Source organism: Xiphophorus maculatus, chromosome 17 (assembly GCF_002775205.1).
Source record: "Xiphophorus maculatus strain JP 163 A chromosome 17, X_maculatus-5.0-male, whole genome shotgun sequence".
NCBI lineage: Eukaryota > Metazoa > Chordata > Actinopteri > Cyprinodontiformes > Poeciliidae > Xiphophorus > Xiphophorus maculatus.
The window spans coordinates 6,477,962-6,505,556 of NC_036459.1; the positions used below are offsets into that span (position 1 = coordinate 6,477,962).

General features: G+C 38.2%; 1 long non-coding RNA gene across 2 annotated transcripts; it reads right to left on the reverse strand.

Moving 5' to 3' along the window:
- Nucleotides 1-88: 88 nt before the first annotated feature.
- LOC111611791 lies at nt 89-26,918 on the reverse strand. 2 transcript variants are annotated; one of them, XR_002754234.1, is made up of 4 exons: nt 26,705-26,918; nt 26,394-26,570; nt 2,952-3,162; nt 89-1,940 (listed from the first exon to the last, which is right to left on the reverse strand). It is a non-coding gene; the product is annotated as an uncharacterized LOC111611791 (long non-coding RNA). The 2 variants fall into 2 exon arrangements; XR_002754233.1 differs by having other exon boundaries at nt 89-3,162.
- Between the last annotated feature and the right edge of the window lie 677 nt (nt 26,919-27,595).

Sequence of the window (27,595 nt, forward strand, 5' to 3'; positions counted from 1 at the left end):
GCAAGATTTTGAGATTGTTTGATTTTGAAAGAAGAAAAAAAAACATCGCATTTTTATATAATAAGGGTCTTTATTAAATTATGAGATAAACAGATCAGCTTGAACTGATATACAAGAAAAAAAATGTTTTGATATTTATATTCTTTTACTATTTTTGACCAGCGAAAGCAGCAGTCACCTTTTTATTACACATTTAGGCAGGGCTTTTATATGGCCCTCTTACATTACATAAATGTGTTTGTCATGCTGTAAATGTCAATAAAAGTTACTTTTATGGGTTAGTATACGAGTCCGATGACTTAACTCCTTTTGTTTGAGAAGACATTTAGTACGACTACTAAAATAAAATTAAATCAAGACATTGTTAAGCAATAAGGTCAGCTCACCATGTTATTTAGACCAGTCATGTATTCTGACCATTTTTAAACAGGCTTGCATCGCCTTTCGGAAAACTATTTTCCAGGATCGCCCTGCATTCAGAGAAATCAATCTCTGATTGATCAGCTTCTTGGAACATCCTAAACACTCCCACAGCAGGATGCTCCTTCCACCAAGTTTCCCCCTGCTTGAGGATGATGTGTTTAGGGTCACACCCCAAGTTAAGGGTTTTGCAAGTAAACCATAAAGTATATTCTTAAACTGGCCTCATTCAACAGGTTTGAACAAAGCAGATGATATTTATTCAGAGACTCAATTACACGCAGGCAGATTGTATTTGGTAGATAAAGGCACATGATGTCCTTCTACGTCATTCATTTATTCTGGTGTTTCAGAAAATTCTAATAGAAAATGGCTGAGGTAGGAATGTGACAAATGTAATCTGAAAACAATAAGAGGGGTAAATATTTCTACAGTGCTAAAATGAGCAATTGATCAAATTATGTTGTACTAAAACCTTTATTGCTACAGATTGACTTTTGGTCCAGAAATGGGTTGTTAGTTGGTTAGTCATGACTGGTAGCTGCTTCCCACAGATTGCGATCATTATGTTGTATATTCCACCAAATGATGTTCTAATTCTTAAAGTGTTTGTTTCACTTTAGGGTACGGTGTTACCCTAAAATGAAATGACACGGATGTTCACCTGGGCACCAGTCCATAAACTTCTGTGTCATCGTCTGAATACCAAACAGATCAGTGACATCGGCGTGACGTTCATGACCGGAGAGGCACTGACCCATCTGGAATCGGACGTACAAATGGATAAAACCTCTGATAATAGCTTGTTTAATTTAAACATTTTTTTTAAAGGCTTTTCATTGTGATTCAATCAATTCCATACTGTTCAAAAAAATTTGACAGAAAAAAAAAAGAAAAAAAAAGGAATATTTCATATAAAAGGACAAAATTTAATTTTGAAGGTTTTTTGCCTCTCTTTTTTGTTACTGAAATTAAAACTTGTGTATGATCTTATCTTTTCTTCCATATAAAGTCCATGCAGCTATCCTTCGTGGACATGAATAAATAAATACTTTTACATGTACTTAAATAGAGTAAATGCATGTAAAAACATTTACTCTGCTTAAAGTTTTTCACATTCTGTCCCATTACAGCCACAAAATTCAGCGAATGTTATTGTTTGCTTACATGATCGACCAAGATAAAATAGTATACAATTCTAAAGTGTAAGAAAAAATGAAGAACTGTGGTTCATTCACCATCAACATTCAGGCAACACTTTGTAGAACAGTTACAGCAGCAATTCGTTTGGAGTAGATCTCTACCAACTTTGCACATTTAAGCTTTTACACTTTTGTCAAAATTAAGAGTGTTTGTGAAAAGACATTTTTAAGCTGAACGAGATTTTGGTTTAGACTTTGAACACATCGATATGAGTCGATCATTCTGGCTTTTTGTTGCCACTTCAGTCTCAAGTCTTTTGTAGCTTTTCTTTCAGGATATATTCAGCTCCCGTCATCTTCCCATCGCCTCTGTCCCTGCTGAGGAAAAGCATGCCTGCATGATGCTGCCACCACCACCATGGTTACACGGAAATTATTTGCTATATGTAATGTGTAATTCCGGTTTTCCACCACATGTACAAAGCGTAGAATGAAAAGTTACATTTTTATCCCGTGGTTATTTTTTGCAGAGAAAAATAGTAGATATCTGCTCAGCCTCTTGAACAGAAGAACCAGGTAAAAGTCCTGCAGGATAAATCTGTGAGTGACTGTTTTCATGACAGCTTAACACTGTAAAAAGCAGTGAATAGCATAAACCGAAACACCATCTGTAGGCCTGGCAAGTAGAGGCACGTTTATTAGCACGGCATTATTCATAAATGGGTCAATGAAAGTACTTTACAGTGAAATGGCTTCAAAACTAAATACATTTAAAGGAATCCATGAATTATGGGGCTATATTAAAGCTTGTAGCTGTTTTTCTGCAAACATCTCAGAATGGCGAGCAAGCCGAGTCGCTACAATCCGGCTGTCGCTGCTATGTTGCTTTACTGCTATGTTGCTTTACTAGTTTTGCATGTATGCTTTGAAAAGTTGCCAAGCTAACAGTAAACATCACCGCAACTCAGAATTCCCCGTCATGTATGAACTTAGCACTGTCTGCAGGCTGTTTTCGCTTCCATAAAAAGGCTGCAGGTGTGTAGGTTTAACCTCCACCTCCGCCTCATGGCGCGCGTAAATACGCAGACCTTATGGGAACGGCCCAGTTTCACATTTCTATGCGAATCCTGGTACAAAATAGCTTCTGGCTGAACCGCGAGGAGCCTGAAGTGTGAACTGTACATCACACCTCACAGCTTCACCTTGTTGTTTGCATAAAAAACACCAGTCTCCAAGTTTCCATAAATGTGCTAAAACACTCGAGCAGAAGTCTGTTGGCTTGTTTTTTTTCTTTTGTTTTTTTTTGATGGAGGACAGAACGGAAAGAGGAGCAGCAAGTGCTGAATGTGCAGACTTCATGAAGCCAGGACAAGCTGTGCAAAGCATTACCTCAGAATGCAGGTGGGTGTTTATCCACCTAGATTAGTCACTGCAGCTGACTTTATGCAGATTCTTTCAAGTCGACGTTGTTTCACAGAGACAGAGGGAGTGGAGGTCAATGAACCCTCGGGAGGTGTTGCAAGCTGGGCCTGCAGGTAGCCAATGAGGATCCAGAAATACCTGGTGATAGGAGACGAGGGGAGTGGCCATGGTGTTTACTCTGTATGTGTGGAAGAGAAAAAAGGTGGTGGTGTTAAAACAGGACTGATAAGACGACTGAGAAAAACACACTGTAAAGGCGATTGGTTGGACGGCGAGGGCGTCGGCGCGACAAACCGTTTCCAAATGTCAAGCCATAAATGCGAATGTTTATGTCTCCGAACTGCATCCTTAGATCTGCCTGTGAGTTTCACCGTCAGCATGATTGCTTGTGTATACATCCACCACCGCAGAGCCATGTGTGTTTCATTTTAGAGCCGGCAGGCATTGAGTTGGATTCTTTCTTCACAACATTTCTGATCTATGCCCCCCGTCAAAGCGACCGGCCTCCTATGTTACACGAGCCGCATTGAAACACAAAACCAGTCGGCCTGGAGCTCTCTAAATATGGCCCGCAGCCCGTTCAGTCACTCCCATGCTTTAAAGAGAAGCTCATGAAATTGGACTTCAAAATTCCAATTTAACCCACAGCAATTTCATTAGCAGAGCATTAAAGGAAAAAAAAAAAAACGAGGATACCACTTATTTTTCCCCCCTCCGTCTCCGGTACCTGAGATTCAGCCGAGCACAATTACCAGCAACAAATCTTGTGCCCAGTGACCGCGTTCCCGCCCCCCCAACTCGGTCTTCATCGGCTTGGATGAGAAATTCATTGTGAGCCACAGAATCAGCTCATTTAAGATCCATTTGCCATTATTATACCACCTCAATAACAGGCCTATCATTTTCTGCGCCATTGTTCAGAATCCTCACCGCTCCCAACCGCTGTAATCTGCATCCGTTTGGTGATAATTATAGTTTACTGGAAGAGATGTGGCCGCCTCTCAGTGTGGGGAAAATAAGACGACTTCCCATTTTTCCCCCCCAAGCGCCTCCAGGAGACCGTGAGGGTGACATTGAGGGTCTCGTCTCTTGATGCCCCCCACCCCGCTATAATTTCGATCCCCATTCTTCTGTCTCCCTCAGATAGTCACATTCATTTACTCCCTCTCACACATATCCACATTAGTGCTACGAAGAAAAAAAAACGGAGGAGTGATAATGGCTTCTGGTATGCCTGAGATTGAGGGTCTACCCTCTTGATGCAAACTGATTGCGAGTGTGTGTTCGGTTCCTAGAGCTCTCAGTCATTAGCTCCTGTTACACTAATGGCAGAGGTCTTGCTATTCTTTAATGGCATTTAAAGTTCACCAGGGACGAATGAATGACGCACGGCACAGGAGGACGCCTATAGAGGCATGTAACACTGTCTGAAGCAACAATGAAACACCTCGCAAACTACATGGAGGCTTTTTTAGTCACACATATAACACGTCTCTCTCCTGGCATTTTAAAATGTCCAGCCAACCTTTATTCACTTAATATTTCCCCACCTTCCTCCCCTGTCATTATCAATTTCTGTTAATCTCCATTCTATATTTCTTCCCAGACAAAATACGTACGTGTGTAGCAGAAGCCAGTACACACTGATTCTTAAATATCCCTACTAATAACTTGTTTTGTTCCCTCCTGGAAATCGAGCGCATTTGTTGATTATTTGTGGAAGACCTAAAGTTTGCTTCTGCCACATGGGAGCTGCTGGGTGGTTTAAGATTAAGGATTATGATTCAAAGATGTTGGCAAGCGTCCCAGTGTGTGCTCCACAGACAGAAGGTGGACTTTGTTTTGTTGTTGTTGTTCTTTTAGAATTATTTTCAGAATCTTATTGAACAAGACACTAAATCCCCAGCTGCTTTACAAACATTTGCAGTGAAAAACTGATTCAGTTGGTATTGTTTCCTTTTGATCCTCAAATTTGCCCCTTTTCCCAATATGAAGAAAATGAATGCTTTATCCTGGTTCGTAATGAGAGGATCTCGAGCCTCGTCCTATTTTTGTGCGTTACGGGTGGGTTACAGCTATCTTTCCCAACTTTGACCTGTGCTCCTAAATAACTGTTGCCCCTCCCCCGGTGATGTTGAAATGTTAACTTATGCCTTATAAGGAAGGGAAAGGCTCCAATATGGCTGTTAAAAAAAAAAGCCCAAACTGAGCCATTAAATGTAGGTATTTGGTTCAATCTTTAAAGAGGTGTGTTTATTATGTGTTTTTTAGCTTAAATCAAGCAGGACTGGAAGAGCTGCGTATGCAGAAACGTTAATACGGCGCTGGGCCAGCTTCAGCTTCATACCAAGACAACACCTTCAGGTCTTAAGGAGTCGAGTTTATCAGGCGTCAGTGAGCCAGAACTAAAGAACAGCTCATATAAAATCCCAGGGTGCTCAGCATTCAGTCCTGGCTGATGATATTTCCAGGAACAACTCAGCAAAACAGCAGTTCAAAAACTTTAAAATACCTGCTGGTTTCAGATTGCTTTGCTTACCTTTTTTTTTTTTTTTTAAACACCTACATTTATTAATGTTTTAACATACATCGACGGCTATCGTTATTGCTTCAATTGTTAAATGATCTGGGGGAATCTACCAAATTCTTCATCCGCTTTAGAAGATGCTGGTAAATTTTCTTATTACTGGCTGAAGAAGATGTAATTTTGTCCCATAATTTTTTGTCTTTTAAATGATGTTCGTGGAGCTGTGTAATAGTGAAGGTGAGTACTCAGAAATCTAAAAAAAAGCAGCGTTAAAAGAAACACATACAGAAACACTTATTGTTTTATTTAGTCACCTTTCAGGATGAAATTACTTCTCAACAACAATAGAACAATAAAAAACATCCAGCTGATATTAGATTTTCACAGTTTTTGCAGAAAATGAGAGGCGATCGTGCCTTCTCTGTTGCAGCCTCAAACTTTCAAATAATAAACTGATCCATGTAGCATCTGTTCTGAATCTCCGGGTTTTTTTTATAAAGTACTTTAACATCTCCACCTTTATTTTTTTGGCCTTTGAATTAGATAGAGCCAATTTCACATTATACTTTTTCCTTTTTCAAACAAATTGGTTTATTCATGTCATCTGTGTGGGTTTTCCCTCTGATTTTTCCTTTTAACTATCAATTGTTTTGCTGTGCAGCACTTGAGCCAACTTCTTTGTAAGCCGATATAAAAATAAAGTTTACATGAGCAAAAAGCCCCACAAACTTTGGCTTCGATTCAAAAAAATAAATAATCCAGTGATCTCAAGCTCAGATCAAAGCAGTTCCACTGTTGCAAACACTCTCCTTTAGTTTTCAGCTATGCTGCACAACCAGCAAGCCAGGGTGCAACATGTTCATAATGTACATTTGTCTTCATGTTTATAAAGCTTTAAAAGTTACAAAGAAGTTCTTAAAATTGATAATTATTGTGACACAACTGCAAAATATCCTAGAATGGTTTAATATTTATTCCAAACATCCTATAGGTTAAAGCAAATTTCTCATATTATTAAAAAGATACTCATAGATTTGACAAAACGTGGATTTAATTTTTTCCCTGTGAAAGTGGAACATATTCTCAGTGATTAATGGAGTCAGAGGAGCTGAAAACTGAGTAGTGTCTGTTCAGGATGGGCTAAACACTTCAAATGTAATGAAGAGGCACAAAATGAACTTTAAGTGTGATTGAAATAATAAAATGTTTTATTTAAGCGGCTTTTTGCTGAATAAATTCTGTTTTCTGCATTTTTAACATCCCAACATGCTTCTTTTCTTTTAAAAAAAACCTTCCTTCACTAGTAAAACAAAACACTAAGGCGATTGAAAAATGCCTTAGTGCTTTTCAACACTAAGGCATTAGTGTTGAAAAACAGCAGTTTTCAGATTGCAGTTTTTCTCTCTCTTTCTCTTTTTCTAAAAGGCTAAATTGATCCAGCTACAGGTTCCAAGTAGCAGCCTTGTGCTGCTGAACTAAAACTTGAAAACAATACTAACAGTACTAGACAGACAAGACTTTAGGTATGTGGTGTCGGCAGATGCTTTTAAGGAGTGGGGCACGAAACAAAATGCAGATAAATACTGCTGGCAGCAATCAGGTAAATGGAAACAGGTTTGCTTAATGGGAACTAGGATTGCGGTTGATTACATGGCTGCAGAAATTTAACAAATAACCAGGTTTCTGTTGTGTCAAAGAATCGCTAAAATATAGTTTTTCCCTCTTTTTTTTATCTCTGAATTGTGACCATGGAGGAAGGACTACATAGACACAATTTAATGGTGCAAAATATTCTGAATTTCTCAAAATTATCAAAAATTAAGCTGAAGCACTTCCAGTGCCCATTAAACAGGATGTCAAAATAGCAAATTGAGATGGAAAACATGATTAGATTTTCATACTTTAATGGAATTTCAAGAATAAATAAATACAATTTAAAAAATCAAATCATGGATATGGATTGGAAAGAGAGGCACAAACACAGATAAGAAATAAAAAAAACTACAAACTCAGAAAATCCATAAACTAACCCAAGATCCTGACAGTAGAACGTTCTCTCTATCTGTCTCTGAATGTTTTCTGTGTGCATTCACTAAATGTTTGTACCTGTATGTGCACTGTGTACTGTAAAGAAAAGACACATCCACTCACCTATTGAGGTTTTCCTAGAAAGAAGGAAGCGCTGCAGCAGTAAATCGAGAAACACTGAACATGCTAAAACATTTAGTCACGCAAGCAAAGGTGACCCTTCACGGAGCAAAGCTTCGCAAACAGGTGATGCGCACACACGGAAAAAAAAAACTGTGGCGGTCGAGCAGCCGTGGCATTCACGTCAGCAGCCGTTACCTTTAAGCCACAGTGAGTCTGGATTCTAATTTTGTCTGCCTTGCACTGAAGTGTGGCTGACCAGAAAAAACCCCCAAAAAACTCCAGAAGTGTCAGTCTTTCATAATCAAACACATGATGCTTTAAACCTTAAACGTCTTTGTTACATCAGTAAGTTTGTCCTTACCGATCCATTCACGGACCGGTAAGGGCGAACCTCTCTCTCTTTCTACGTTACACCTTCTACAGCAGGTGTTGCTGGTTTCCTGCGATAATGTTGGTAAAGCAAACACTGTATGCAGTCGCTGGCGGTGGGGAAATTGGCTGACCTACTGGAAAGTGGCGTGTTTGTTCTGTGTAAAATTAGGGGGCGGAAGAAAAAACAAAAGAAAAGAATACCCAGATGGCTTTCTCTCACGTTGAGTCTACAGATAGATGTGAAAGAAAGGATTTGCTGAAGCTGTCGAGTTTAAATGTGCTTTGTTAACTCTTTATTTGACCGCACAGCTTAGGATCTCATCTGTAAATGACGGCTTTTCATTGGTATTTTCCTCTGCTTCGTCCGGAGTTCATTTGCATCCTGGAATGAAACGGCGCTTGGGTTGTTTTCATCAGTTTTGTCCAAGAAATAAAGAGTAATATTAATGAGTTCTTCTGCTGGCTTTCTGAACACCACCATGTGGCAGCACCTTCTGTTGGTTAAAGTAAGGAAAGTTTATTATATGACAATAGAGTTATTAAAAAATAAACTACTACTTTCATAAAATGAACAAAAAGCATCACAAAAACAACAAAAACTTAAGTCAAATGCAGGAACCAGAACCAGTAAATACCACAAAGTTCTAAACAGAAATCTGATATTTGCCTTTACTAAATGACAACTGGATCCCTGAAAGGTCTTTCAACAAATTGAGGATAAAATCTTCTTCCATCCTCACCTTAGTAACACACCTAAAGGAAATAAGCCGTCAGAGTTTGTTTGACCTGTTTTTAAAGAAAGACTGTTCTTGGTGCTGACAGTAGATCTGCCTGTTTTATTAACACATCCCATGTTTAGTTTAATGTTGAGAACGTTAAAAGGCAAAAAAAAAAGACATTGCTGTGAAATTTGTTTTTGCATTTTCATTTAAAAATCACTCATTTGTGTCCCGCTGGTGCTCTCAAAGTTTTTACCCCACTTGGCAAAAGGTTTGGACACCACTGACCTGGAGCGCTTGTGAAAATGGAAAGGTCAAAGGTCTCTCTCCGTTTGCTCTAACTTTGTGAAATGTTATAGGAGAAAACTACAGTACATGCTGTTAGCAAAAACGGGATTGACAGAGATGTCAGTAAGTGTCACACACAGTGGATATTTTTGTCACCACATGACCTAAAATATATAACCAACACAATAACATGAAAGATGAAAAACACAAAGTAAAACAGCTGCAGCAATCAAAAGTTCACCTGAAACAGACAGAAATAAAGGGACAGTATTGTACTTGTATTGCAACATTGCACTGCTCAACTAAAACTTGAAATGAAGAAAGGCAACACTGTTAGGCCTCTGGGTGCTTCATCAGCTTTTATGACGTTTGGCGTCGATATTGAACTTGGCAAGAACAAGAAAGACAGCAACTGCTATTGGCTGCAAGTGGTACGTGAGGAGCATCACGCTCCAATAACAAGGCACAACACACAGACAACAACCAGGCTGCAGCCTAAACACGGATCCCAGAAATAAATGTCTGGATTATAGGATTTTAGTGTAATGGTATTCATATTTCCTAAAGTAACTAGTAAAGCACAAATCCTTATTGTGGGATTTCCATTGTCATTTTTGTTGTAGCTGCACTTATTCAGCTGAGAGTACATGTTTTGTTTTGTTTTTCCCCCTTGATCAAATCTCCTAATCTAATTATTGCTGCTTTATGTTTTCTCATTTATTTCCCTTATAACACAAACCTCATCTTCCAAACAACAAACTCAAAATATTACTTTTAAACTGGAAATTAGCTTTAAAAAATAATACAATAAGTTATAAATGGAAATTCTTTTTAAACGGCCAGGTTGTATTATTTATTTATTTTTTTCAATGTTTTGTTCTGTGAAAGTTGGACACAATGGTTTTCATTTTTGAATAAAAACTAGAGATTTTGTCTCTGGCATTTGACAGCAAAACAAAAAATATAAGAAGAGCACCGGAATCCTTTCTGTCACCAATTCAAAAACATTAGTAACTCCAACGGGAAATTAAATGGATGATATTATGAATTTTGAAGTAGGATAAATATATTCTCACACATCCAGAATCGTCTTGTGTCCACAACACTGACGTTTACACCCGTCCACATCCCATACAGGCGGCTACGTGACTGTTTTGAATCCAGTGACAGTCAACAATGAGTCCAGTTCACATCATTTTCTTTGCTGTGCAAATCTGACTCCAGGTCAGTTCACCCCTTCGTCCACCCGTAGCTGCTTTTGTACCCACATGGTATCATTTCGTCCCTCCATTTTCATATGCATGTGCTTTATTAATGTATATCCGGTAAATAACTAATTGTATTATGTATTAGCACACATTTCTGGGGCTCTCATTTGGAGTGTTCTCATTTCCAAACAGATACTTGTTTATGGCAACATTGCAGATCAGAGTTAGTAGATTTGTTAATACATGTCAAGAAGCAGCAACATGAGCAGAGAGAGGAGGAGGAAAAACAAACCTCTTGTTTCGCAACCAAAACTTAAGGAATGCTGTTTATCACAAGTAAAAGTTCACACCGAAGCTCAACCTCAGACATGTCTGAGCTTTTGCTTTGAATGTGTAGAAAGAGTTTAGAATCCAAAAGCTTAAGGCTTAATCAAATGCGTTTGCTTTCATTTAGTTGGTCTGTTGAAGCCCTGTCATCATATAAAAAGCAAATAGCTGAAAATCATTTATAGTTACTGCCAAAGCAAGAATTAGAGCACCAAATTACACACCTAGATGCTCTGATTTGGACATAAAGTGGTGCACATGCAGACCAGCGATGGGTGTGTAAATTATTGAAACAGAAAGCAGCTGGGTTGCAGAGGGAACAGGTGCTGGTATCTAGATTTGAGCAGTGAGTTGAGGGCAGTTGCAGGAGCCTCCGACAGTAAATGAAAACAATGAGACAAGACAGAGGAGGAGACAAATGTGGATGTGGACCAAATGGTTTTTATTTAGATGTCATTTTTTTTACTCAAAAATCAAATTCAGTTGAAACGCTTGTACTCTTGCTTCATCAAGCAAGCTATTTACAAATATCAAGCCAAAGTTTAACATCTGCTAATCCTGTCAAGCATGCATGATCTTTCATAGCCAGATTACAAATCTTTGACTTTCACCCAAAACACGTCCTTGTATGTACTCTATCACCTGCTGTCTGTGTTTTTTCCTGCTGCCAAGCATACCTCATATTACAGCCAGTTGTTGTGCAACAGTCCCCCCATATTGTTTACACCTGCTTCCTCATGAGATCATGGAAAAAGTGTCAAAGGATGTGTTATGCTGCAATGCCTGCTGATTGGCTCTATATTTAAAGTGTGTGTTATGGCTGTATTTTCTATATATAATTGGGTCTCTGAAAGGAATAAGAATAAGGTTTTCTGTAGACCAAGTCTAGCCTGTTAGCGTTAAGAGATTTACTCAAGATATCTTCATAATATGGATGTGGAAGCATAAGCTGATGGGGTGTCCAAAAACAAATGTTTCTGTAACATTTGGCAAGAACCACAACCAAGAATAAAAACCTTTTTAAATACCATAATTTCACAATATTTACTATCATCATAGCAAAAATACATCACATGATTTCATTGTTTTTAATCAGAATCGGAAAAGTAAATATTATTAAAGCTGCTGTAACAATGTACCATTAATTAACATTAATAAAGATGGTAAATATACCATTTATTAATATCAGAGTATGTGTGTGACATAAAAACAGGAATTTGGAAGCTTCATAATGATTTCACCTGCTAAATTCAATAGTTTTTCATTGATAATTATGCAGAGCATACCCTTTTTGGTACTCTCTTCTTTGTAGATCGTTGAGAAAAGGCCCCTTAAAGATTGTTTCCAATTTTTCTGGGATATTTTAGATTAAAATGTTTTAGATCTTTAAACAAATAAGGCAAAGATTAATGGAGTAATTGCAAATGGTGATCAATTTCTGATTTTATTCAAGAAACGTTCAAGCAAAACCAAACGGATTCTTTGTGAAAAAGTAATATCCACCTCAATGTCATAAGTGATTGGGCCACCATTGGTGATAACAACTGCCGTCAAGAATTTACAATACCTGGCAATAAGTCTTCTCCTTCCCTGTGGGAGAATTTCAAAGCCCTCTTCTTCGCAGAATTGTTTTATTTGATTTCAAGGAATGATTTTGAGCAGAAACACCTTGTGGTCACAGTACCACAACGTGAACAAATCTGGACTTAGGCCAAACCATCCCATTGTGTTTTGGCTGGTTTTGAATACATTTCTTTTCCCTAAATAAATGAAATAATCATTTGAAAACTGCGTTTTATTATCCACATTATCTCCGTCACGTATTTGTTTGATGATTTGAAACAGTGTGCCAGAAAGCAAAACCAAAAAAATAATATCTGAAAAAGTTAAATGCTTTTTCACGCCAACGTAACAAACCTCAAGCGATTATATCACCAAACTGCGTGTGACACTAATAAAAATCAGGAGCTTCATTTTTATGCTTCTTTGGAAATTATACAGAGAAACTTCAGCAGTGTTGCGTACAAACTTGTGGAACAGAGTGTGTCCAAAAGGTTAAAAAACAGTGGCCTCGACTAGAAAAAGGAAAAGTCCCTGAGCTGCATGCTTGAGGGGAATTCACCACTTGCCAGGTAATTCCTCTCAGTGAGAAGCATAAGGATCATCATAAGTAGATATTTCTCTTTTTTTAAGGTCATGAGATAAACAGGATCAGTGCTCTACTAGAAGGCTTCCCTGAAGTCGCACACATTTATATTCTGTCCTTCTAATCCTCTTTGCCTTTGTCGCTCCCTCAGTCTGTACATTAGAACCCCGTCTCTCTTGGGCTTTGTCTAATTAGTGGTCAGACTGATAGCGTGTGTAACAGACGAAGGGCCTATTTACCAAATGACTGCCCCAGTGCATGTGACTGACTGGGAGGCAGCCATGTCGTTCTGTTGTTCAGAGGCTGTTGAGCCACAGCTGTCTGGAGTTCAAAAACATGCCTGTAGACGTATCGAAGTTTGCACTTTTGTTTTTTTGCTCTCCCCCTTTTTCAGTAGGACCTTGGTCTAGTTGTGATCGTCATGTGAACGAAAGAGGGTTTCTCTGCTCATGGTTAAAAAAAAGGCAGTGTCAGTGCTGCAGCTTCCTCTTTCAGGGAAGACTGGGGGTTTTTATTTTTAAGATTCCCAGCTACAGTTTAGGGCTTAAAAAACATATACAAGTAGAAAGAGGGGCGTTTGAGAGAGCAATCACGAGAAAAAAAAAGGGGAAACAGACAAAACCAAAAGGGCACTTTGTGTGTAAGTTTAGCAAAAACAATAAGAAAGCTTAATATGTAAACGAAAAAAGCTTCAGTTCTTCATTTAGTGTAACAGCAATAAATCCATATTACCCAATGATGGTTGTGAACAGCAAACACAAGCAGTAAAGGTTCGTACAGAGCAGCTGCTGCAGTACAAATGTCATTTAGTTAACAGATGAGAAAGAGCTAAATCACTACAGAAAGTCTGACAGTAGAGAAGAAATGTTTGTTCCAGCAGTTTTGACTTAGAGAAATAAAACAAAAACTTGATTTCAACATCCATTGTAAAAACTGATTTTTAAAAATCAAATTCAAGCAGCAGCTTAGCTGTAAAGTGAAAGCCTGTTTTGGACAACATGGCCTCCAGCTAAACCATAAGAGAGTCACATGACTTCATTGCAAAAACATAGAAAAATGCAGTAATCAACACTGTTCAGTACGCTGTGAATGATTTCTGGTCTTTTTGCTGTGCAAACTACAAAATTATTTGGTACAAAACACTGCTAAGCCACTTGTCTTCAATAATCGCTTTTGCATTTTAACATTTACCAATTCACATTAGGGAAATGCAAAGCATAAATTTAACTAATTATAGGTGAATGCAGTGTATCTATTTCTTTATGTCAGAAAACAAAAGCCCTTCATGCTCCAGAATGTATTTTTTTGTTGTTGTTTTTCTCAAATTTGACGACTTTGTTTAGTTTTTGAACCCGTGTGCATGGCCTACATCTGAGCAGCCTAAAAAAAAAAAAAAACAGCTTCATGCATATCAACAGTCTTGACAACTCCCAGGCTTACACGCTCACATATCTCTTTGCACGTTTTGCACGACGAGGCGTAGGTTTACATCTAAAGTGCCTGGCCAAAGTATGTAAAGCTGTTCAACTCTTCCACATTCCACCACCTTACAACCGGAAACGTCAATGTGTTTTATTGCAAAAAGGAAGGAATACCCACACATTTTTTGATGGATTAAAAATTTTGTTGTTAAAAGGTTCAAAGCAGGATTTGGTTAGAAAAATAATTTTCCAAGCTCTACAATACATTTAAAAAATCAACGATAAGAGACACTCCGATCTGACAGAGACTGAACTAGAGAGATACAGTACAGACCAAATGTTTGGACACACCTTTTAATTCAATGAGTTTCCTTTATTTTCATGACTATTGACATTGTAGATTCACACTGAAGGCATCAAAACTATGAATAACACATGTGGAAATATGCACTAAACAAAAAAGTGTAAAACAATTGAAAATAGCCCTTATATTCTAGTTTCTTCAAAGTAGCAACCTTTTGCTGTGATTACTGATGAGCTTCAAGAGGTCGTCACCTGAAATGGTTTTCACTTCATAGGTGTGCCCTGTCGTGGGATTTCTTGCCTTATAAATAGTCATGAAAATAAAGAAAACCCATTGAATTAGAAAGTGTGTCCAAACTTTTGGTCTGTACTGTATGTCAAAAGACTTCAAGTAATAAAAACTGTTTTTGTAAAGCATCGATTTCGTGAAGTTGAATAGAAATGAAAGCCACAATTTCTCCTTATTTGTACAAGGTTGCGAAATTGCTTTCCTTTTTAAGGTACATTTCTGCTCTCCTACGTGTAGACCTAATATTATAATTCATTAAAATATCCAGCAGTAAGATTGGAAAATATACAAAAGTTCAAGAAGTCTGTTTACTTTAGTGAACTGTAAAGTAATTGCATACTCTCCTTCACATACATGTTGAATTAGGACCTAATGGAGACGTTCAACATTTCGTATTCCAGTGGAGAGGACCCACCAGGCTGTAAGGTTTATTGCATATTCTCTGTCCTCCTCCACAGTCCTGTAATTATAAGCCTCTGAGAACCAATCTACGTGAAGCCTTTCATTACAACACAGGAGCTCGGGCAGGTATGAGTTCATCATGTCCAAGATTTACATTTAATCACTGGCTCCTCTCATTTGCATGTACAAAATGGCCTGTTTGTTGACATGCCATCCGAAAAGGGGAAGTTTGGAGAGCCTCGGGTCTGCTGCAGATAAAATGTTTACACATCACACACGCTTATGCGGGGACTTTGTGAATGTTTAATTTATGTGTTTGTGAGCGTGTGTGCCATATGTGCTGAGACGCAGCCACACAGCGACTAACTTTTTGCTGAAGAAGGCAGAGATGTAATCAGCGTAGGCAAGCGCTACAGTTAGCAAAGTCTGTTTATGCCCATCAGCCGAACACACAAATACACAATCCGCTTTGTGTACACTCATTTATATATACTCTTATCCTGTTTTTTTGTGCGTACACAAACACACAGTTAAGGAGCGCAGGGTTAATCAGACAAAGCTGTTACGGTACACAGAGAGCAGTTTGACAGATAAGAAACCCTTACACATCATCTCCTGCCTTTAGATGGCCTTTGTTGATCTGAAGGAAACTCTTTTGACAGTCACCTGTGTTTTTCTGAACTGGCCTCTGTCCCTTGGCTGTTTTGTTCCACAGCAAGCTCCCAGGACATGCAAAGACAGCAGATAGCATCCCACCCACGAACTCGTTTGGAGCCTCATGAGACTCAGTGATTTGCATTGTCTAACAGTCAGACATTATGTTGCACTACTGCATTAGATTACAGCCTTTGCCAAACTGATGTGGTGTTGTTTTTTGCATTTTTGCGGAACATCCAGTGACATGTTCAGTGTTTTCTGGAGCCCTGGAGAGTTTGTGTTGTAGTTGGTCATAATTATCTCTTTACATTTACACCGCAACATTTCTAACCTTCTTACAATTTATCATCCGGGGAAAAGAAATGTGTGCTACTAGAAAAGGAAACCCTTCAAACGTCCACACAACAGATTATTCTGACTGAATGTCTTTTTTCCTAATCCATACAGGCTCAAAATTATTCATGCAGGCTCAAATATGCACAAACTCAGATTAATATTTTGGCAAATGACCCTTCTTTTGACATAATTTTAATTTAAACTGGTTGGTTTTCTTGTACCACTCAGCCTCTAAGCACACTGCACTGAATGTTCAATACAATGGATTTTGGGGCCTTTCTGTTTGCTAAATGATAGCCTGATTTATCAATGGTTTATCTAAACATCCAGGTGTTTCCAAGTTGTATCACTTAGACTGTGCATTTAAAGTGATATTGTAGAACTATTAAAATAACTTGAAGGAAGTCATTCTTCTTTATTATTCCATCGACAAACAGGTTTGTTTCTTGCTTGCTTCTCTGTCAATGGGAACGTAAAACAGACTTAACTAAAGGACAGTGAGTTTCAGCACCTTCCATTTTATGACGGGGTTGAGCCTTGGTGGTCCCTGGGTTGTTTTTGGACATCTTAAGCCATTTCATTTCATTTGAAGGTATTCATCATAATTTAGGTTTGATGGTTGAATAGTTGTCTATACAGGAAAATGATTACAAGAAGACATTAGTTAGGTTTCGTGTATATCTTTTGAATATTAATGTACAGTTATGACCCCATATGGATTAGGAAAGTCCACAATAATATTAGACTTGCACCCTAAACTCATTGAATTCTTTGAAATTGTTCAAATGAATCATTAAATCCACAAACTAAAATGATATCCACAATGTTTCGTAAACATTTGACTGAATCTGTACGTAAAATTCTAATTTTGCCTTTTGTTTCCAAGAAGCATTATTCTGTGGCATAAACCAAGCGCCATGTTCTATAATTTCTTATTCATCCATCAGCTTTGTTTTCCCCCTGCCAGCCTCGCTATTTAAAACTTTTTGTGTCGGATCATGAGACGAGCCACGAACGGCCCATGCTTTTCTCACGTGCCCACGCTGTTCTCTCTTTCTGTGCCAGTCTTGTTTGGTGCTGGCTGACTCTCCCTGGACATATAAAAGAAAACCCTATTCAAGAGACGCGGCCCTGGCAGACAGCTCTGCGGGGGTTGGCACAGATGCCTAATAACAAGCTGACTATTATGTATTTGTGACAGATGCAAGTTGTGGTGTTGGATGTTTTGCTGGAAAGTGATAGTAGGCCTGTGTCTGTGAGCAAAAGTTGTTGTGAAGACTTATGAAATGGCCTTTGTTGGGAATGTCTGTGATGTAGGTCAATGGAGTTCTCTACCCGCCCCCAACCCATTGGACTTTTTGACCTTTTTCCTTGTGAAAGACTTCTCGGAGAGCCACTGGCTTGCAGAGAACGGCAGCCTGGGTTAGTTGTGTGTGTGTGTGCGTGTGTTGGTGTGTGTGGATTGTCTTGCTAAGAGACTGAATGATGTCACCACTCCCTACAGCACAATCAGCCCTGCTGATGTTTCCCGGCAGTGTCCATTGTCTCGCCTAGCTGCAACACTACACTGTTATTGACCTCCATAGTCAGCACCAAGGTTTAAGATACACAGCAAACTGTATTTATCTCTTTATAACTACAGACAATTGGGAGTGAATATTAAAAGAGAGACTATCCCTTAAATGGCACTGAGAGAGTTACTGTCCAGCTGGAATGCTCAAGTGTTACCAAGTTTTAACCATCTAACTGTTGATGCGAGGAAAATTTGGAGTTAGTTTTCCTTCATTATTCCATATTTTTGGTAAAATGCACCGAGCCACTGGAATTGAAATCACCCCAGAGCATGACAGTGAAATCCTTATCTTGCACGTTATGGACATTGTAGCCAAACAACTTTATTTCATTTCAGACTTTTGTCCAGAAGGCATTTAATGTGGTTTGTCCTTATGGACACATGCAAATTCCAGCCTAGCTTGTAGGTGTTGATTTTAGAGCAGGAGCTTGTTTTTTGGTTGTAAATCTAATGTAAATGTGGTTTAGCTTTGGACATCAATGCTGGTGTTTGACTAGTTTACGTTATAGTCTGTTGCCATGGTTAAGTAGCCAGCATGCTTAATACAGGCAGATAGCAAATAAAGTATTCATACAAGTGGCAGCTTATAGTTTTTACATTTACTTAGTTACACTGATGTTTTGAAATAAATGTCCCCTTTGCTCCTACTTGAGTAGAAATGCATTTTGAAGTAGTTGCTAACCTTACTAAGTGATTGTTAATTAGAGATGTTTTAAAAGAAAACGTGTTTATTCATTAAACATTTTCTATGTCTTGTCCTTAATTTTTTTCAGATACGGTGTTAGTAAATCTCCATAAAATATAGCAGCTGTTTATTATCCCCAGGAGATGAAAGTGCCGAAAAAAACCTAATCTGACATGATTTAAAAATCAAGTGGCTTTTCTCATCTCTCTCATTAGATCCCTGAAGCGTTCATCGAGATGAGAGCAGCCAAGAGAACGCCTGAGGAGGTTTTCTGTCCCAGAATACGCCTGAAGTTTACCATCAAACCGCATTTACCATCAACATGTTTTGCATAATCTGATTTATGAACCCCAACAGAGGGGCCGCTGTTGTGTTCTCAACAGCATGCATAAATCCGGTTTGCATATACGTGTGCAGTTTCTGCCAAGCCACTCTTCTGTACGTAATTAGTCTTGATGAACTGTGACACATTTTGCATGATACTGTGAAAGCCTTCGTGTCCTAAAGTTACATGACACACCATGTGACCTCTGTGCATGAAGCATAACATGACACAGTCTCAGAATGCAATAGCATTAATCTTTAGTCGGTCCTTCACAGGAGGCCAGAGTCTATTTTTCTCTGCTCTAGCAGTTTTGATTCCTGAACCAGAACTTCTTGATAAAACTCCCTCTTGATAAAACACTCTGGGCTACGTTGAATTGTCGCTGGATATTCGATCCCTGTAATCTCTGGGTATTTCAAAACTCCTGCAGTCTTTTACCATTTGCTCTCCCGCAAAGTTTCCCCTCTGGTGTACACAGTGGAACTTCTCGAAAGTGAGCATGTTTTATGGATGAATGTGGTAGGCCTGTGATGAGAAACTTACCAGAGACACTTTGTACAATAATCGTCTCCTCCCCCGGACAAAAAAAACAAAAAACGTACTCAATCTTAACTAATTTGTTTACATTGAGAAACAAAGCAAATCCTTGGACTGATTTGTTTGCAAATGTACAGTTGGGATAAATTTCCAGGCATTGAGTTTTGCTAGTCGTCTAAAATCACAGCATTGGGTTTAGTCAATTCTACCTTCTAAGAATAACAACTGTACTAGAGCTCAAGCCTCCATAGAAACAGTAATTTGCCCACTTTAGGATTCATGATATGGGACACACAGTGATCATTAGTATTTTTTAAGATCAGTGCTTCCAGATAAAGAGTAATCATTATCTGTCCTCATATCTGAGAACTACTTTAGAGATCTTTAGAGGTCTCTGTAGGCCTCTAAAGATGAGGTCCATGGAGGCATGTTTTTTGTAAACTACGGTGAACAATGAACAAGCAACACACAACTGTGAATAAAATTTAGTTGTGATGCAATTAGAAGATTATTGTGATAGACAATTTTCTATTAAAATCAGTTCAATTCAGTTTAGTTATATGGTGTCAATTTGCAACATGTCATCTCAAGACACTTTACGAAAAGAAAAAAAAGTAAATTGTCTTTCTTGAAGAAAACACCTTCTTATCAAGACTCCATCCTCAAATGCTAGCATACTTCTAGGGTTGCCTCTGCAGCTATGCAGAGTTGACGTGAAATATGAAATAATATGGCTATGAAATAATACCAAGAACTGGAGAACTGTGCTGGTTCTTTATATGAGGATCTTAGTCTTCAGTACTGGCTTGTGCACTTCATAAAGAAACTGCATCAACCCACAGCAATAATAAAACCTGGCTAATTTTATGCCAAGATTCACTCTGACTGAAACCTTATGTGCACAACGCTTAGCTGTTGTATTTACACAAATTGTTTTATTTTCCGTAAGATGGAGGAAAGAAAAGAAAAAAGAAAAAGACAAGCACCAAAAACAATGAGCTCACGATGATTTTATCCTCCCACAGCTCCCAGGCTGCTGGTCGTCACTCCACCTCCCGCCTGCTTAGAAGCATCTGATGGGTTTATCTCTTATTTATAAGATTCTGAGGTCAACAGTAAAGAGCCACAAACACTCTTAACCCTTGCATAGCCATCAGAAGACAATTGGAGTTATGTCTTTGACATAACTGATATGTCTTTCCATTCTAATTTGCTCACTGTATAGCGATGTCTTAATATGCTCACACAGAAAATTCACAAAAAAACACTTAGGCTGATATATCATGTTTTCTTTCTGGAAATGAGTGTGTGTGAGCGAAGATGGGTGTGTTGGGAGGAGTCTTGATCGTGTTATTTCCCCCATGCTGCTGCTTGGCTTCACCCCAGGGGCTCCTGTGGTCAATGACGCTAATAAATTTTGCAGAAATCACATCAAGGTGGCTCATGGCTTCATCGATTGCGTGAATGACATCATTCTCTTCTTCTTCTTCTTCTTCTCTCAGAATGCTTTGACCCTGACAATGGAAGCCAAATCACCGGGAGGATTCTTAACAGAGCAAAGAGATCTTCTTTCCTGTATCACGCTTGTTCATGTGTCGTTCTCCCTCGTACAACCGCGCTCCTGAGCATCCGCACCAGAAAATTTCCACATTAGTCGACCTGATGGAGGATGTACAGTCTTTGGGACAATTAGATTAGATAGCAGCATCCACATAGAAAAGCTTTTCTTTGAAACACCTTAGCTCTTATGCAATTATGGCTGCAAGTCTTTTAGGACGTATCACCAGCTTCAACATTCTGGTTAAATGTTGAACCTCTGTGTCTGTCCCAAATCTGTGTAAAATAATTATTTCCGGCTTTGTTTCCGCAATCTTGAAATTCTTTAACAACGGTCCGAGTTGTGGAGGGGACAGTTAATGGTTGTCCTGCTGACAGATTCTCCAACTGGATTTGTGAATCTCTGCAACATCTCCAGAGATATAATTGGCCTCTCTTAATGCATGTCGAATGTTTTGGTGTCGCTCATGTTTGAAGTGTGGGATGTTCAAGGTTTGAGATGTTTTATAGCCTTACTCATTTAGTTATGAAAAGGGGCAATTTTGTTGCAATGTTAGGCACGGCCAGCAAATGACATGTCTATTTTCAGCCATGTAAATGCTATTTGTACATATGGATAGTTGCGTATGTTCCAGGGTATTTGAGAGACAGTTTATAAAGTTTTTAGGGATTTTCCTGCTGCCTGGAAAATTCTGTTTTAGTTTCTAATTCTTGAAAACTCTCAAACAAAACATGCACAACAGACTCAAAACAACAACAAAAAACCCACACATTTGTTTGGCCTTGGAAAGACAGATGCACATTTGTAAAAAGCTAAATAAAGTGTGATTGTGTGTGTAATGAAAGCTTTCTGCTTGCGGTTTTACACAAGATTGTCCCAGCATTGCCACATTTCGCCTATGCCTGGTGGTTTGAGTGTGGCTGTTCCTGTGTCTGTGCTAATGTGAGCGAGTTCACAGCATTCGGTGACTCATCTGGACCAAGCACACCCTGTTCTCTTACATGAATCTCTGCTTCATCCTGTCTCCTAGCTCAGGAGAGAACATGAGAGGTTGTTTTTTTGGTACCTGTGTACCAGTGTTCTGCAGATACTAAACGGTTTGACCAGAACACTCTTAAATATGACCTCACATTATTGTCATATAACCTTTTATATGGCCTAACTAGGCAGAGAAATAATGAAGACTCATGATTAGCTAAAACCTTAGACTCCAACCCTCAACTGATAATTAACATAAAATATGTTCATCTCTGGGACACATAATCCATTTCTATCTTGTACAATGATGGCTGAACATTTCCACGTTCCTTGTATTTCCAAATAATTGTTTGGACAGATAATCATTGTACCTAATGATGTACCAGAAAATTTGCCTTATCTTGGATGATTTATTTAGATTTTCCTATGATGTCACACAAGGAAGTTTTTAAAATGCAGCCATAGTAGTCAATGCAAATGTTGTGAATTGGCAGATGGTGGTACAAAAAGATAATGGGAATAAACTAGAACAGGTGTGGAACAGTAAGCAAATGTAGCAAAAATGCTTTTTGAATATCACACAGGAATTGACTTAAGTATATATTAAGGATATAGCAAAACAAACAAAAAAAAAAAAACAAACAGAAATCTGTAGCATGAGGTGTTCAGTGACCAGGAGGAAATATTGAGCTGTTTCTCAGTTTGTCCTTTTGTGTCCACAGAAACTGACAGCGGTGGCTATAACTGGTCATAGTTGAAACATTAAATATCCTTTAAATCAAGGCTAAAAACTCACTTGTTTGGAGTTGCTATTACTTAATAACTGAAACCGTGATAAATATATATAACGTACATTTGCTTGATGATGGCTTTCAACAAGATGCGATGTTCATTGCTTGCTTCAGAATTGGGCATTGTGTCATGTTTTGTTATGTAAGGAACTTTGAATTGCCTTATTGCTGGAAGAAAAAATCTTGACCTGATCCAAAATGCAGGAATAGTCAGAGGGTGTGGGAAAGACACTTGAATGAGGAAGCATAAAACTAACAGGAAGCCATAAAAGAACTCGAGAGACTCATACCGTAACATAACAATAGCAAAAAACCACTCGGGTGAGCGGCAGAGTGGAATAGGAGCTCCTCACTCCTATTTAAGTGTGGAGCTTAAATACTTCATCACTTACAATGGACAGGAGTCTGATTGGGAAATAGGGTGCAGCTGTGAGAGAAGGCATGACAGGCAGGCTGAGGGAAGGAGAATAATGAACATAGGAGGAGCTTGTGAAAGAAATAAACAACCAAGAATTAGACTCACACACAAAAAAAAAATTAAATGCAATAGACTAAGAAACTAAATACTAAGGAATGAACAGATATATACTAGGTTGAATGAAAATAAACAAGGAAATAATCAAAATAAAAACATAGAAGAACCCCAGGGTAGGCTACAACACAAATGGGATTGCTAATGGACTCGATGTGGTCACAGAAATTCATGCTCTTTTTTTGCTGTGTTTTCATAAGAAAGAAAAAAAAAGGCGTTACTTGACACTGGCGCCACATGAGTCATGGAAATATTTGATGACAAAGGCGCCATCACTCTGGCAAGTGTCATGAAATGTGAGGAATTCTTTTGTAGTCCTTTTACTTTGATTGAATTTGGCACTAGAACTACATAGTGTAGGTTATGAAAATATTAATTGCGGTCATTCAACTTGAGGAGATGGAAATCAAACCTTCTGGATAAGTGAGAATTTTTTTTTGTCATATCTGTCAAATGCAACAAAGCCACACGACCCCTCCTCTCAGTACCAGCTAGCTGTATGCCCTCCACATTGCAACAGTCAATATTTGTTTCTCTGGCCTACATTGCTTCTCATTTATTCACCTCCTGTCTTTTTAAATGTCTGACATATAATTTGAAATGGATTTTGAATTCTGATTCTGACAGATGGAGATGGAAATCAAAGCCAGGGGACTTCATAGATACTTTAACAAAAGATGAATGAACATTGTTTAAACTGTATCCATAACATCAGCAAATTAAACTGGGAGGATTATCAGTTTCTATTCATGGGACATTCTAAGGAGTTAGACTTCTTCAAAGACTCCTCTGTAGTTGAATTACTTTCTGGACTGAATTTAGTTGAGCAAGTCCCCCAACATCTTGCTCATTTTTTTTTATTTTTCCTTTTCTATTTCCCCCTGTCCTTTGCTAATTCAGATGCTGTATTTAAATTCCCATCCAAAGTAGGTCAGCACCTCCTCGGTTTCGTTGTGTTGCCCCATTCTCACCATTTCCTTCCATCCCACAATTTCACTGCTCCATATGTAATCCCTATCTGCTTTACTCCGTTCAGTAAAGAAATGGCTTCAGATGAAACTCGGGTGCATTGATTCCTTACAATCCACTTCAAGCTAATTTCTTCTTTCCCTTTTGTGACTTCTATTTCATTTATTTAGATCTCTGCTTTGCTTTCATGATGTGCCGAGAACCAGTCCCCTTGTTTCTCCTGCTGGCTTTCCATCTTTTCTCCTTTTTTACCCGTCTTCTTGTGTTATCCATCACTGTCAGTGCACTCTTTACTGAAATTATAAATCAAAGTTGAGACTACATCTTTAAGGTAGTCCATATACAGCAGTCCAGGTAATCTGGTTAATGGCCTTTTTAATAAGTTCCTCTGTATTACTGAAGGATACCAGCAGGTAAAGGGATTGAAAGTTGGATAATGTCATTAAAATGAAATGGAGCATGCACATGCCTAGCACCACCTTAGCGTTAATGCAATACTGTCATATTTACTGTTAAATTTCAAGTAATGGATTGCACTTACATTTGACTGCAAGAACAAGAAGTTCCATTTGTAGTTTTCCACAAACATCTGACAGAAAACGCCTCATCCCCATGATAAAACACGGTGATGGCATTGTCATGCTGTGGGCATGTCTTTCTCCTGCAGTGACAGGAAAGCTGTCCACTTATCATGGGAAAATGGGTGGAGCTAAACGTAGAGCATAATAATTTGCTTCCTCACTGTATTCAGATGATTTTTTGAAGTTCAAAACGTCGGCATGAACAAAGTAATATAGGTTTGTTTAAAACATCAAAAGTAGGAACAAACAAAAAACACATCTGTATTTGTCAAAGGAGAAAAATTATTTACAGTAAAAGTGGGTAGCTCCCTAGCTCATTAAAAAAAAAATTTAAATACTTTTTTGGTTACGTAAAGGACTTTGGTGTGAACACAATGATGGGTTGATATTGTTCCGATTTTGTACACTGAAGCTTTAATTCACTGCAGTTTGAAATGTTCAAAGCTGAAGCCTCGTTTACATCTTCTTGGTTGGTACATATTGTATCAAACTGTTTGTATTGTACGTGTATTTAAATCTTATGACTGAAATAACCTGAAGTGAACTGAACTGGAGGCTGGGGGTCGAGGTTCGCCTTCCAGCATTACAATGATTTAAACATACAGCCAGAGCTACAATGGAATGTTTTAGATATTAATGTGTTAGAATGACCCGGTCAAAGTCTAGACCTAAATCCAAGTCAGAATCTGTGACAAGACTTAAAAGCATATTTTCACAAACCCAATCCGTCCAATTTAACTGAGATTGAGTTATTTGGCCAAGAACATGAAATAATTTCAGTTACTAGATGTGCAAAGTTGACAGAGGCATACCGTAGAGCTATTATACAAAGTTCTAATAAGCCATATCAGAGTTTGTGGTTATAAAATGACAAAATATGAAAAAGCTCAATGAAGTAGTCACTGCATATTGAACAGTTCTTTTGTTTTACACAATTTTACATTGCAACGATGAAGAATAACCTGTAGGTCTCCTCATAATATAAAAGTTTCTAGGTGTAGCAATGGGAACTAAACTTGCTGACGTACAAGCAAATATCACGAGGACCAGAACAGAGAAGGATAACATGGAAGGTTTTTCCTGGTGGAAAAGATTTATGTTGATCTTATCCTGTTTTGTTCCTTTAACTGTTTGCCAACTGCACTACAGTGGCTGTAAAACTGCATTTGATATCGTAAAAGATTCAATCCACCAAAAATACTTAGCACATCAACTCAGATTCTTGTGAAGCAGCACAATTTCTAAACGGCTTTTCTCACTTTGAAGGCTAGTTTGTAAGCAGCAGAAGATTTTTGAGATATATCATCAGGTGTCATGTATAACATTTCAGTAATGACAATATTGGCTAACACAAACGCCATAAAGACATTAACAGACTTACTTCTCCATTACTGAGAACTCATAATAATTTGCTACGGTTAAAAAAAATAAAAAATCTATACTTGCATGATGTCATCATCTTCCCACAGACGACAATAAAATGTGATTTAGTTGCAGAGAACCTAGCTAAACAATGAGCAAACTGTGACATTTGTGGAGACCATTTGAATGCTTAAAATATTCAAACACATGAGCGTAAACGTACTCCACCAGTAAATTAGCATGTATTTGCACATCTCGTTCACTCATCTTGTTCCAGTTAAAGTCCCACTGGAAGGGATCAGAACATATAAAAACATAATAATAATAAAAAGTAAAAAAAAAACAAAAAAAACAATAATCCATTTTAATTACCAAGATCAAACAGAAAATGCAGTCATGTGAAGGCGATGTGCAGACCTGCCGCAGAGTAACCATGGCAGTAGCTTCTTGCTGGCAGACAGACACCCAGTGGGAAACATCAGCTCTTCTATTATGTGTCTCTGTGTTGTTCTGTATAGTGTTTTATATCTCTATGGATGCCATCACAGTCTGTGGTGAAAAGGCGTACACCATGTTCCAAAGTAAATTTTAAAAAAAAGGGAAAGAAAAAAATCACAGATAAAATCTTTTGCGCACTTCAGAGTCAACAGCAAGTATCAATAAAGTAATAAAAATGTATTTACTCCAAAGTGAACGCCGCACTTTTCCTCATGGGTGTCTTCCTGATGGTTGGTGCAAATTGCTGAGTTTCTTTAAGACGGCACACCAACAAAGCTAAGCCTTATCTGTAACAAACACATGCTGTCGTTAAGTTCCTCCGTCTACTGTACCATATGGCAGGACTTCTTCAGCTGTCCATAATTTAAAGCTTTTAGCTAATGAAGGGTTCCAAGTTGTGTGTGGTGATGTGTGTATGAGTATCATCTTGCTCCTCTTGTTATATGATCCAAAAACAGCCTCGTATCATTTTGGACTTTAGCACATTAGACCATCATATCAGAGTTATATACAATAATCGGAGAGACTGTACTTGTTTATTTCACTAAAACTAAATGAGTTTAAAATATCTGCTGTGATCTTATCTAAATTACAATTACAGCCAGACAGCAGGTTAATGATTGGGTTTTGGGTTTTTTTCCAGCATATTTCAAAGTTGAACTCTGACCACTTACTGCTGTAAATGCTTAATGAATAACTGATACAAATCTTGTGCTTGGGAATGAGTTAAATTTGATATGCACACTGTCGTAGCAGCAGCTTTTCTTGTTTTTTTTTTAAATATAAAAACAAGCAAAAGATTTTTATATGTAGTTTGTAGAACATGCGACTGCTTTCTCATCATTTTTATCAACCATTTGAAGCTATTTTCTTATTTATTCTTCTGTTTTAGTAGGGGATTACAAAGTAAAATCAAAATGGAATGCTTAGCAAAAATGTTCAGTCACATTTAATCCGTTTTCTGCCATCAAAGAGCTCCTTGGCCAATTACAATCACCTGACTCAGGATGTCAACTTTATTTCCCAGAGAGACATGCTGAGCAGTGCACTCAAACATGCACAAGAACTGTTCTTTG